Source organism: Euprymna scolopes, chromosome 34, assembly GCF_053919585.1.
Source record: "Euprymna scolopes isolate OS-2025 chromosome 34, ASM5391958v1, whole genome shotgun sequence".
Lineage (NCBI taxonomy): Eukaryota > Metazoa > Mollusca > Cephalopoda > Sepiida > Sepiolidae > Euprymna > Euprymna scolopes.
In genome coordinates this window covers 62392606-62407605 of record NC_136515.1, presented here as the reverse complement: position 1 = coordinate 62407605, position 15000 = coordinate 62392606, and positions in this window count along the sequence as shown.

Sequence of the window (15000 nt, the reverse complement as noted above, 5' to 3'; positions counted from 1 at the left end):
TACATGCATGTTTTGGAGTCTACTGTTCATCAGTATAGCTAGACTTTCTTTGCAAAGTAATTATTAATTAATAATTAATATTAAAATAATAAAGAAACAAGTTTTAAAAAGACGTCCTAAGATTTGGGCGAAGAAAAATGTAAACAAAGGGCAAATAACGCCTTTCTTATAATAAGAGAAATCGCTCAGAGGGCGAAATTAAGAAATTAGTCGCTAATAAAAAAATAAAATAAAAATTCAAACAATCTTAGATTTATAAGCGATAAAAATTGTGCATAAAATTGTCTAAGATCCGGTAGGCCCGTGGTAAAACATCAGATTACTTATGTAGCGGTTAATGGTTCGATCCTTGGCAATAAATGTCTAGCTATACTGATGAGGAGTAGACTCCGAAACGTGCATGTATGTAGATGCCTTACTTGTATGTATTATTAATTAATATATATATATATATATATATATATACATATAAAATCTGAGGTTATTGTTTTCCAGAGGTAACCAATGAAGTTTAACGAGGTTAATAAAAGAGTGCTCAATAACGATGTGGAGCGGGGTATATTCTTTATTGTTTTTACATAAGCAGTAATATGCTGTAGCACAATGAGCACATTTTGGTCAACGAGATACTTTTAGCTAGAGCCCTCTTCAGGCGACACAGCTAATACTAAGGCAAAGATTGTTTTTCTAATTGTTTACACACGAGATCTTTCACGATTTCGCTATGCTAGGCATTTCTATTGGCGGGGCATGCCCTTTTCTCTACCCTGCAGCCCACAGAAGAGACGTTGCGAGCCTGTCTTTGTTTTATCGTTATTTCCATGGTAAGTGTTCGTCTGAGCTCAAATCTCTCGCCCCCTACCTCGCTAATCTTTCACGAGAAACTTCCGTCTGGCTGAAACTGCTGTCAATAATTTTCCCCACTATTTATCTGTGCCTAAATCCAAACGTAGATTCCATGAGCAGAGCTTCTTTCTCAGAAGTGCACGACTGTGGAACTCTCTTCCGTTTGCGGTTTCCCAGCTGAATACAACTTGGATGTCTTCAAGTACAACATAAACAAATTCCTGACAAACATCCCCCTTAAATAAGACACTCTATCAAATCTCCAATACTAATGATTACTACAATACTATCACACTGATGACTGTACACGCAATACCCCTTATTTCGTAGTGGCCTCCGGGCCTTGATAAGAGGTGACCTTCATGTAAAAAAAGTACTTACACATTGCTATAGGTTTCTATTCCCACAACTAGCAAATGATAACAAATTAATTCAGTTTAAGACAAGCGAAATTAAATACACACTCGACTAGTAATGAGATCATTTTAGTCAAATATGTTGAGTTGATTGATTTTTTGTTTGTTATCAATATTTGAACTATTTCCCAAATCATCGACATTCATACACACGAGATTGTTTTAGCAAAACTTATTTGAGTAATTTCAATAATTAGTGCCGTAAATCGCACAAAAATAACTCGTTATTTGGTGTAAGTAAATGAATTATATACACACAAACAGACACACACGCACACACAGAGAAACACACCCACACACCCACTCATATATATATATATATATATATATATATATATATATATATTAGTGCTGATACGATAAATCGGAATTTGGAATCGGGAATCTAAGAAAATCGTATATCTTTTGAGTATCGGAATAAGTATAAGGATACGAATTAACTGTGCCTATTTTCCGATACCAAAAATAATTTTTTTCATAATCATTTATATTATTTGATTTTCTTTAAAAGAAAATCTTCCACTACTGGTATTAATAATAAAACAATTAATAATTATTGATTTAAACGTCTACTAAAATAAAATAAAAATCCATAGATTACCCCCTAACGTTCGAGAAAATATATGCACTTTTAAAATTTGCTTTTATGATAATGGAGAGAAAAGAACCATTTTATCCATATATCTATAAAAGTGAAATGGTCTGTGTGTGTGATTTTCCCTGCACAAACTACCTTGTCAATTTTCAGTCTATAGACTCGAGAATTGACATAAGGGGTATTAAGATAGGTGAACATCTTTTGAATTTGTTTTCAGTAAGAAATTTGGCTTTCAAAGGGTAAAAGAAAACCTTTGAAATCTATAAAAACTCCTCCGCCAATTTAAGGTCTAAAGACTTGAGCTTTTGATGGCTACTTGGACATGGGTCATACGTTTTACTTTCATGTGAGGCCAAAACACCAAATGGGTAGAGGTCAAAATTGGGAGCAAAGCTTTAACAAATTGAACCTCTGAGGTCTCTGCCAAATCACTCCGATAATTTTTGATCTAACAATTGCAATTTTGCATAACGTGTATTCAGTAATTGGGCAAGCTTTTTTAATCGGCGTTTAGCTGAAATTTTAGCTGCTATAGGGTCGAAATACAAAAAAAGAACATTTGCGAACTCTCGAAAACTAATCAGCCAAATTCGGGTCAAATCATTTGAAATTTGACATAAAGGCTATTAAGATATGCAGCAAGATTTTAAACAAGTTTTAGGGCAAAAATTTGTCTGCCAAGAGGACAAGGTTTAAAGAGTTGATCTTTGTAAACCCTGACAAACTTCTTAGCCAATTTTGGGTCTAAACACTTGACATTTTAGATGAAGGTTAGTTGGCATCAGTCAAACTGTTTAATATATATATATATATATATATATATATATATATATATATATATATATATATATATATATATATAGGTGCACATACAATTTATGAAAGGTGCATAAGGCCAGAGCAAAATATTTTGCGATTTATAAAGAATCGGAATCGAAATCAGTATATGTATCGTAATCAGGGATTTCATACGGAACTGGTTATGTCATCGGAATCGAGAAAAATATTGTAATGCCTCTCTCTCTCTCTCTCTCTTTCTTTCTTTTTTTTCTTTCTCTCTTTATATATATATATATATATATATATATATATATATATATATATATATATATAGATATATATTTTTTTTTTTAAATATTACATTTTAACCCCAAACAAGGCACATTGCCACTTTGATGTAGGGGCTATTCTCAGGGACATAAGCTACAGGGGTCCTATGTGGGGAGTTGGGCAGCAAGATGTCGGTTCAAGTTACACTTGAACTTCTACATGTCAGTACAGTTGGGGAGGCAGACACCCGGAAGGGAATTCCAAAGTCTAGCGGTTCTGTGGAAGAAAATAATGGAGTAGAAGGCTCTCTTACATATAGGGATCTCAACTGTGAAAGGTTGAGATTTTGCTGCTTGGCCGGTTTGTCGGGGGGATTTACGTCGAGGGCGTACAAGTGCTTACAGTTCGTCGGAGCATTCACCGTAAAAGTACTTGTAGAACAGGCAGAGGGATTCTACATTTAGTCGATGGGACAGAGGCTGAAGCTTAGATGGCAGTTCAGGACTTATCAGGTTGGCGACTCTCTTTTGAACCTTGTATAAGAGTAAGAGACTAGTAGCAGATATATATATATATATATATATATATATATATATATGTGTGTGTGTGTGTGTGTGTGTGTGTGTGTGCGAGGAGGAATGTGCATATATATACACATGTGTGTTTGTGTGTTTGTATGTGTGTGTTGTTTTTGGGTGTGAGGAGAGGTGGGGAGGTATGAGTCTGTATCACTATGTGTGCGCGTTTGAAACATTGTTTATTTCTATATTCATCACATGCCATCAAATATATTCAAATTAGATGTTTTCGATAATTCGATTATTTGAATGCGACGATCTACGAGTAAGAAAATAAAACAATACAAAATCGTCCAAAACTTTAATCTTTTAGATCCCCCCCCGGGCAACATCGGGAGTCTTCATTAGAAGTTAAATGCTGATAATGTTATCAAAATTGGTTAACACCCCGAGGGGATCAGAAAAACAAGCAGACAAAAAAGAAAAACAAACACAAAAATCAAAAGTGGAACGGGTCGATTCGTGAGATGTGTCCATTTTATCTGTTCGTGTATTGGTGAAAAGCATAGGTTAACTAGTAAACGCACAGATTGTTCTGGCTTGCACTTCTCATTTCGCATTTAGTTGCGATTTGTGTTACGCTTTGGTCGAAGTTCTGTATTTTACGATCAGTTTGGCACAAAACGGGCCACGATGGTGGCCTTTTATCTGTTGGGATAAAGCATGCTTTCGGGGTAGGCTTACTTTCCGGCTTATAGGTGGAGCAATTTTATTGCTTGCTGGCTGGTGCGCTCTCGTCAGGGAATACCGACAGGATCATCGAGGTGTTTTTACTGTATCAAAGTGCTCCTATATGGTATCTGGATAGATTTTGCCAACTTTCTGACCTCTGCCATATTTTCACGTGATGGTGTTGTAGTTAACCGCTACCTTACCTATTAGCGACGAACAGCGCCTACTTTTAGATGCTTGTATAAACCAAGCTAATACTGACTGAATTATAACAGATCAACGAAAATACAATTTAAAAAATAAAAAGTAGCGAATATTAGTTTACATTTTCATAGCGTTCACTTGCTATTTTGCATTCAGATTTCATGAGCGATGTTCCTATTTACTTTACATCCCCAACAAGCGCAGTGTTAGGCACCAGGGTCGTTTTTTAATGTTAGGGAAAGATATAAAAATGAAAATTGTATCAGTCGTAAAGAATTTATCCTCTACTGGTAAGGAGTTTCCACTCTCTCAATGTAAATCTTTACGTTCCTATTTCCTCATGCTACCCAATGACAATTTTTATATGGACAACATGTGTTTCTGATTACGCGAGATTAAGATTGATAATCCGTATAATTTTGACAATTCGGACTACTGTTCTAATCTTGATTGTTATTCTAAATACGTTTCCTCGAGTGTAACCTCCAATATTGTTCCGTGTGTACATTTCAGATTCAGAAATATTTCTGTCGAACTCGGGAATCAGTATTCCAACAATATATATCTGAGGAATATCAAATGTTACATTACCAGAAACATTATGAGAGAAAAAAAAACATTGTGGGGGAAAACACTCAAGATGATAATACAGCATTTCATCTAGAATATTTAAATTATCAGGAACCAGATATTCATCTAACGATGAAACATATTTATAATAGGATTTTGATATAAAGAGAGACCTAGACAGTTACGAGCATACCTATATACCAAGACTTTTTCTTCTTTTACACCTCCAAACAACGCCTGGTAATCCCGCTAGTATATACTAAAGAACAGGCGTGCATTAAATATATTGGAACAGCTCTACTTATAAACCGACTTTTTTTGTTGCAATCTCCATTTATTTTATTCAGTTCAACTAGATAGACAACTGAACGCTGCCTACTAAATGGCAGTCGAAGATGTGCTGTATTTCTCCGATGCATTCAATTAGCATTACCATTTATCACCACATATTTGAATCACCTAGTCTTATATACTTGAGACTTACTAGTTCCTACGCCGTATACTCTAATACTGTAAAAGATCGTGACACATTAATCTTCTATTCCGGGATTTCTCGCAACGAAGAAACCCATATCCCGCATTTCATATGGAAACATATATTTGGTACCATGTAATGAAATACACAGTCAATTCTCTCATTAATTGACGTCGGATAGGAGGGACGTGTACTTTTAAAGATATTCGGATATTGTTATTCATAGTTTCACCGTCATTCATTTATTCAAATGGTTGATTGTCTCTTCAATTTTATAAAATTGTGCTATTCCAGACCCCATTGTTGAGTCTGGCGGGCTGACTATTAATTCTTAGAATTAATAAAATCCTCCTAAAAATACTGGTAATGTGTACTGGCGTTGGCTTAGTCGTCAATAACATGAACTGAACACCTGGCGAGTCATATTCAAATCCAGTGCCGAAAGAAAATATCACACTTAAGATGTTGGCAACCTTCACGTGATCTCTATTTGATGATAAAGATGAAAAGTTCTTTTATATTTATACGGAAGGCCGCCCAGAGTTGCCCGGCCGTAAAATACACATACATATTTTATTTTGATTCTTACGAAAACTGAGACGTGCATGCGAGTATTATGCTTTTTTTTCTAAATAGTTCACTTCTTGTAAGTGAAAAAAAAAGGAATTCGAGCTTAGATCGAAACCAAAACTTACAGACAGTGATTAAAGTGCGATATCCATTAGTCATGCTTGACACTTGTTTAAAAATTGTTTCCAAAACTATTTTTTTAATATAAAGAATGTGTCATGATACCGATCCACGGATGCGCATTCGAGAATCAGTTGACAAACAGATAAACGTCCGATTGCTCTACCGTACAAATTTTTCACTGTTGACCTCTCGGCACTCCTTTATTCCGGATTAAAACCGATCAGAAAATTTTCCACGTGTATGATTACCCTTTGTATTAAATTTCAAGTCAGTAAAAAGATCACAGAGTATATAGGTTGAGAAGCGTCCTCACTTACACAATCACAGGCATTCTCACTTTTATAGATGTATAGATTATTACATATATGGGAAAGAAAAGTGCGTTCATGCTGTGCGTTTAGCAATGTGAGTGTTTCTATTTACTTACACCCCAACGAGGGCAGAGTTAGACACAAAGTTGTTTGTAAATGTATGGAAAATCAGCTCCCCATGAAGGAGACTCTTGATATGAACAAAAATATGAATAGCCCGAGTCTTTTTTTTTTTACACTGTGGTACTACTTATCAAGGCCCGTAAGCCACTCAGGGATAAGGGCTATTGCAAGTACAGTATGTTAGTGTGGAGATTTGATGAAGTGTTTACTTAAGGGGGCGGTTCATTAGGAATTTGTTTACGTTGGACTTGAAGACATCCAAGTTGCAGTCAGGTTGGAAGCAGGCAGACGGAACAGAGTTCCACAGGAGTGCACTACTAAGAAAGAAGCTTTGTTCATGGAATCCACGTTTTGATTTAGGCACAGATAAAGAGTGGGGAAAATTTTTCACAGTGGATTCAGCTAGACGGGTGTTTTTCGTGAAAGATTGGCGATGGGGGGACCAGAGATTGGAGTTCAGACGAGCACCTGCCATGGAAAAAAGTATAAAACAAGGATAGGCTCGCAACGTCTCTTCTGTGGGAGTCTAGAAGTATTTCTCCTCTATTGAACGAGTTCAGAAAAGGGGAAGTGCAGGATTTTGTATTACTGCTTTTCTCTATTGAACTGGATACCCTTATATCTACATATTACTTGATATCCTTTTTTTTACTTATACTGCACCACTTTGAAATCCTTTGAAAAGATTTTTTTATATACATGAATATACATTTTCTGCACAAGTTTCGTATGTGAGAATTTTCCTGTTCGGGAGCCTTGATTTGGATTTCTTCTTCATTTACTTTTAAGACTCTTAACCGACATTTAAATCTTTCCCTTGGGCTATGATTCATACGGGTACACTGGATACGAACTTTCATCTCATTTTATCCTGCAGTAAACCTTATTACCGATCAATTACCTTCCAAGAATTAATTGATTTTCTTACATTTTTGTAGATTATTTTTGCATATATTGTTCTTTTCAGTCCTATATCTCTTTCATTTCTATCTTATCGCTCCCATGTGAAATATTTGTTTTCCGTTTGTAATATGAATGTTTTCAAAGACGATGCTGCCTTTTTACCTATACTTTTGTATTATGCTGGCATTTTTCCCTTTTTCGACAAAAAGCATTTAACTTTGAAATATCACGCCTAAACAACTCTCTGTCTTATTTCTTTCTCTGAAATCTTTATTGGTTGATAATTAATACGCTTTACATGTAACATCACGCAGCACCTTCATACTTATTATATATATATATATATATATATATATATATATATATATATATATATATATATATATATATATATATATATATAAGCCGAAAAAAGGCTCCATTTTCATAAGTTAATCGTTATTATACTGAAAAAAAATATTTTGCAATAGAAGACTTAATGGGGTGTGATTGTAAATTTCTACCGAGAGAGAGAAAAACGAAACAGGGAAGACGTGAATGAATACGAATAAAATAAAATAATTACAATTAAATAAAATATATTTACAAGTGTCGGCAAATAGGAGAGTTTAAATATATCCCCAAATAAGTCCAATGACCTAACAAATTCTTTTTGTCGACATAGAGAATGCCTGCGTAAGAGAATAGTGACCGACTCCAAAATCTGAAATTATTTTGAGAGTAAGCCCTGAGCCGAATTCTAAAATCCTCCATCTTATACTCATTGGCACACGCTGGATTTTCAAGGGGGTAAGAGCGACAAGGCTTGCCCAATTATTATTATTATTATGTATTTATTTATTTTTTTGCTGGAACATGTTCGTTGCATGGAATCTTACAACTTTAAGGAGAATCGATCCCCATAGTCAGCGGCGCAATGACAATTAAATTTATAAAATATATATTTTTTTTGTGATGTAAGGTAAACCAACCTTAACAACTAGGGGAAATGCAGACTATACACCTAAGACTAAATGTAGAGCAACGGACGGTAAGCAATTTGACACAGGTTTAAATATTTGCCTACCCAAACATATAATCCAGACAAAGTCCTCATATTTTATTCCAAAAAGAAGATGAGTTAATAAATTTAGAGAATTTTGACAATCAGATCCTCGGTATATTGCAATGAAATCTTAAGTTATATTTGTTATTTATTATCAGGGCAACATGGCGGTGTCCGGGACAAAAAGGTACTCATCCGTTATCAGAACTTCTTTCACTCTTGTTTTTACGCCCATCAACAGCAGCGTTTTCCCCCCTCAGACCATTCCCCTCTCGGCATACACACGCAAACATATGCACACAAATAACGCTAGGAATTTGTCGGCTTAAATAGTTAAACTCTCTAGTATAATATCAGGTGTACTGCCTTGTTAGTTAATATCTGGTAAACAGTTCCGCATGCCAAAATCACCGCTTGCTTAGAGAAAAATAATGAATACGATTGAAACAATAACTTTCATATATTAAACATTTAATGCAACGCTGATTCAAGTATACCCACTAGCGTGTTAATGGTTTATAACTGTTAGGTGAGCATACACTCAGATATACAAATTCTTTATATAATATATTATATATACATAAGCATACTTTTATTTATCCTTTAAACAGTATCGCGGATTCTCCTTTTCATTGATTTGTACAAAATAAACATATATTTTCCATATATTTAAACACAGAGATACACACACGCATATATATATATATATATATATATATATATATATATATATATATATATATAAATGAAGAATAACATACGTATAAATACATTTGAAGCCAAAAACTGCAACGCGAATTTTTTTATAAAATAAACGAGTTTGTGTTTATTTTTTAAGAAATATATTTCGGAGTAAGACCCCTTTGTCAATCTTTTTTTTTCTCTTTGTCTTCGACATGATGTAGAATGAAAGATAGCTCGATGAAAAGTTCACATGATGTTGTTAACTGCGGAGTTTTTATGAAGCCGGATAGGTGACTCGTGGTCGCGCATTTTGAAAACCTGTGTATTTTTTGTTGTTGTATATATCCGTTAGAAGCGCTGAGTTACATATATTTCGTAAAACATAAACCCTATCTTCCACTCTACATCATGTCGAAGACAAAGAGAAAAAAAAAGATTGACCAAGGGGTCTTACTCCGAAATATATTTCTTAAAAAATTAACACTCGTTTATTTTATAAAAAAATTACGTTACAGTTTTTGGCTTCAAACGTATTTATACGTATTTTAGTCTTCAAATTTAATTCAGCGCTTCTAACGGATATAAACAAACAAAAAAACTACCCAGATTTACAAAATGCGCAGCCACGCATCACCTATCCGGCTTTATAAAATCCCTGAAGTAAACAACATCACGCGGACTCTGCATCTAACTATCTTCCACTCTACATCATGTCGAAGAAAAAGAGAGCAAAAAGATTGACGAAGGAGTCTTACTCCGAAATATATTTCTGAAAACATAAACACCCGCTTATTTTATAAAAAAAATTCCCGTTGCAGTTTTTGGCTTCAAGCGTATACATACGTATTTTATTCTTCAAATTTCACTCAGCGCTTCTAACGGATACAAACAAAAAAAAAAACTACCCATATATATATATATATATATATATATATATATATATATATATATATATATATATATGTATATATATACATATATATATATATATATATATATATATATATGTATATATAAAGAGTGAGAGAGGGGACAGAGTGATAGGGAGCTAGAAATAAAAGCCACAAATCGAGTTATTTGTTCATCAACGTTTGTAAACCTTTTCAATTCCCAACAATATGTTTTGTTCTTAATACTTTTCATTACTGCAACATTTATTTGCCAATATTCTACTCCTGTTTTACTTTCTTAATTTTATTCATCCAGAAGAGGTATTACAATAAAGACCGAACGTTAACGAACATATACCTTGGTTTGGTTTGTTTCTTATTTATATGCCAATCTCGTCAAAATATTATTTTCATTATTCTCTCTCTCACACACACACACACACATATATATATATATATATATATATATATATATATATATATATATATATACATATGTAGTTATTATTCCAAAATAAGACGTATGTTACATATATCTATATATATTCAAATATATTACGTTCGACACGTTTTTAATCAAACAGCGAAAATTCACGAAATAACTAATCAGAAACAAATATATGTTCCTCAGAAAAGAACAATTGTAGAGATTTTAATTTTCTTTGGGAAGAAAAAATATTTAGACAAGGACAAATATTAATAAAAACAAATAGATATGTATTAAAGATCGTAATATTTTGAAAAACTGTTATTATAGATCTGCTTTTTAAAATTAAAGAAAAACTCATTGGATTTTTTTTTTTTACCGAGAGATTATTTTAATATTTTATTTAATGTGTGCTTGATCTAAAGTCAGTCCTACTAAGGAAAGTTTAGATTTAATATGCAGTATATTGTTTTAAATGCACCATGCGACATGTATACACACACACGCACTATCCACACACACACACATATATATATATATATATACATATATATATATATGTATATATATATATATATATATATATATATATTGGTGGTATATGCATATATGTACATGTACATTGTATGCTAAATACAGATGAATAACATAGTTACTGAAAGATATTATCACATTATACAGGACGTTGCTTTTACATGGATGGACTATTTAGGCGTCAGTGTGCTGCCATGACCGTCCCCAATTACAGTCCTCTGAACTTCCCCACAAAATAAGCAGAGAACAATAAACAAATTTACCGATTGGAAATTTAATCTTTTTTTTTCTATAACGTCGCATTTGAATGCAGCGTATCAAAGAGAAAATTACTGTGATCAGGAGTAGACATTTAAAGGCATCGATAATATATACGATGGGGGGGCGGGATCGGACATGCACCTGATTATATCATTAAAATTCTATTGTCACTGAAGTGTGACCATAAATACACGCACAGGTCTACCCCTTCTGACTATCGTAATCCGATTTGGAAAATGGCCTTGATGAAGTAGATATTGTTCCGACTATGCTTGTTTACATTCACTTTAAAAGGAGAAATTTGCGATGACAAATCTGATATTAAAGGCTTCGCATATAATTCGGACTGCCAGCAATTAATATTTCCTTCACTAATTATAACTGAACACAGCAATAATATCAGTAGTTTTTTTTTACATTTTCACCCCAAACAAGGCACATTGCCACTTTGGTGTAGGGGGCTACTATCAGGGCCAACAACTAATGGGGTACTATGTAGGGATTTCTGCAGCAATATGTTGGTCCACGTTGCACTTGAACCTCTGCACGTCAGTACAGTTGGGGAAGCAGGAACCTGGAATGGAATTCTAAAGTCTGGCGGTTCTGGGGAAGAAACTACTGTAATAGAAAGAACTTTTACATCTAGGTATCTCTACTGCGTGTGAGTGGGATTTAGCAGCCTGTCGGGTTTGTCGAGGGTGTTCACGTCGTGGGGTAACAAGTGCTTGCAGTTCGTCAGAGCATTAACCATTAAAATACTAGTAGAACAGGCAGAGGGATGCAACGTTTCGTCGATGGGACAGAGGCTGAAGGTTAGATGCCAGTTCAGGGCCTATCAGATTAGCGACTCTCTTTTGAACCTTGTCAAGGAGCTAGCGACTAGTAGCAGATGCGCCAGCCAAAATATGACAGCAATACTCCATACATGGACGAATGATGCCCTCATAGATGTACAAGATACTTTTGGGTGTTAGTAGTTTTCTAGCATGATAGAGAGAGCCCACCTTCCGTGCACCGGCCCTGGCAATGCCTTCAATGTAATTGTTCCAACTCCTGTTTCCTGTGAACGATAGGCCAAGGAGTCTGAAAGGTGTACTCTCGGATAAAGAGTCGTTGGCCATTGCTATTGGTGGTAGAGAAGGTTTCTTGTAATTATTGAATGGAACTAGTTTAGTCTGAGTTGGTGTCATCAGCATATATACCCATCTCAGAGGCAATTTTGTCGGGGAGGTCATTTATAAATATCAGAAATAGTAGAGGTCCAAGGATAGAACCCTGGGGCACTCCCGCATTTATATCATATTGTTTAGATGTATGACCGTCGAGGACAGCCTGGATTTTCTCTTATCTAAGAAGGATTTAATTATGATAAGTATTCTACCAGTGATACATTATCATCTAATTTTCCTGAGGAGACCCTCATGGCATACCCTGTCAAAAGCCTTAGATATATCTAGAGCTACCGCTCTGCCCACCCCGGCTTTGTCCAGTGAATGGTATATACGTTCAGAGATTACAGTTAAGATGTCTGCTGTGGAACAGGCTTGTCTAAATCCATACTGTTGGTCAGTCAGAAGTTTAGCATCTGTAAGGTGATGGACTAAAGCATGGTTAATTAAGGTCTCAAATATTTTGGCAAAAAGTGGGAGGAGGCTAATGGGCGATAATTTGCTGGGTTAGTTCTTTCGCCAGAATTCTTGAATACTGGTACCATAGAAGCAGTTTTCCAGCAGGCAGGAAAGCAAGATTCATTAAGGCATTTGTTGAAGAGTTTGGAGAGAATTGGAGCTACTTCGGTTGAGCACCTTTTTAATAGACCAGCTGGGATGAGATCGGGTACACAGGCTTTTGAAGTGTCAAGGTTTGTTATGATAGCATGCACCTGAGCAGGGGTGGGTTTCAGATCGTCTAGAGTGGCATCTGTCCGCATAAGAAATTAATTTAGGGGGTGGTTGGAGGGTCCAGTTTGGAGTTTGAGGCAAACAGGCTGGTAAGCATGTTAGCCTTCTCGGTTGCTAAGCAAACAACCTCGTGATTTTTGGTTAGTGGATGAATTGTTTATTGCCCATTATTTACTACACTGTTGTAGATTTTCCAGAAGTCACGAGTTCCTAGTTTTTGTGCTTCGATGCGTTCTTTTAGTAGTGTCCATAAATTCTCTCTTAGCTGTCGCTATTTCTTTCTTAACGTTTCTTCTAGCTTCTATGTAATTCTGTCTGTTTGAACTGGACGTATGTCGGTTAAATCTGCGGTATGCATGCTGCCTTTGAGCAATGGCTTTTGCGCAAGTAGAAGTAAACCATTGGCGAGAGTGGCGCTTGCTATAAAATTTCCGCATGCGCTTCGATTGCAGTTTTGAGCCATTCAGTCGTCTCGTTTGCGCAGTGTTCAGCAGGAAGAGAAAAAATATTTCCCCATGTGTCGTCTCTGATAAGGTCTCTGACGGTTACCCAGTCAGCCTTTTTATAATATCTCGTTGTTTTGAGCACTGGCTCTTCAGTTTTGGCTCTAGAGTGTAGGGTGATTTCAACCATTATCACTACATTATCAGCGTTTCCAAGTGGGCTGTCGGCATTTGTTATACAATCATCGGGAACTGTGGTTAAAAACAGATCTAGAAGTGGTGCGTGTTGTTCTTCCTGGTCAGGGAAACGGGTTGGAAACGCAACAATTTCTGATAGGGAGTGAGATATAGAGAAGCTATGAGTTGAGCTGCCCGCTGCATCTGTGCAAGTAGAGAACCAAGCCAGTGTTAGTGATGGACATTAAAGTCACCATATACATGTACTTGTGCGCCGGTGTCGAGGCAGAGTGCTGTGTCTATGCTGTCAGAGACTTTGTTTATTATGGTGCAGTCCTGCGTCGGGGGAGAGCGGTGGAGAAAGTAAAAGTAGCTAATGTTGTGTTGAAAGTTTAGTCTAAAGCACATAAAGGCTTGATCATCCGATTCTCGGTTTGTTTTTCTAGTCAAGGGAAGGGTATTACGAATGTAAACTCCAAGTACGTGCATGTGTCTGTCAGAGACCTTCCGGAAGAGTGGGTGATATCCAGGAATGTTAAAGTTGTTAGAGCGGATAAAAGAGTGTAGGTTAGTCTCACTTTGTGCTAAGATATCCGGTGTATTTTTTAGGAGAAATGATTTACCATCAGCTAAATTAGTTCTAAGCCCACGGATATTTGTGAATGCAAGCCTCAAGGGAGGAGGCAAGTTGGATGTGTTTGACCCTAAGCCTTGGTTAAGCTTTTTTTTTTAGATTGTACTATCGTCATATTTTCTAAAGTCTCAGTTTAAATAAGGGGGGGGCTTAACAAGAGGTTATGCAGAGCATCAGGCATGTATCAAAAGTAAACCATCAGCTGACCTTTCTTCAATTAGGATTGAGGCCTCCGGAAAGCCCACTGGGGATGAGTGTATGGCCCCTTTCCATGCGCGATATGCCAATGAATACATCCCGATATTTTACAACTGTTGATGGAGCAACCGCTCTAAGCGCTACCTAAGAGTTAGAGCTCGTGTACTACCAGTCGCTAACAGCAGCCATGAACTGTCAATCCGGTACCCTCAACCCATCAGAGGAAGGTCAACCCAATCTAATTGCTCAGGCATATATTGTACTCAAGCACTATCAAGTGCCTAGTTTTAGAGGTGGGGTGTGTCGTGAGTGATGAAAACGGCGTTCATTGCCCTAGACAAGACACAAGATCTACCACTCAGTGTGT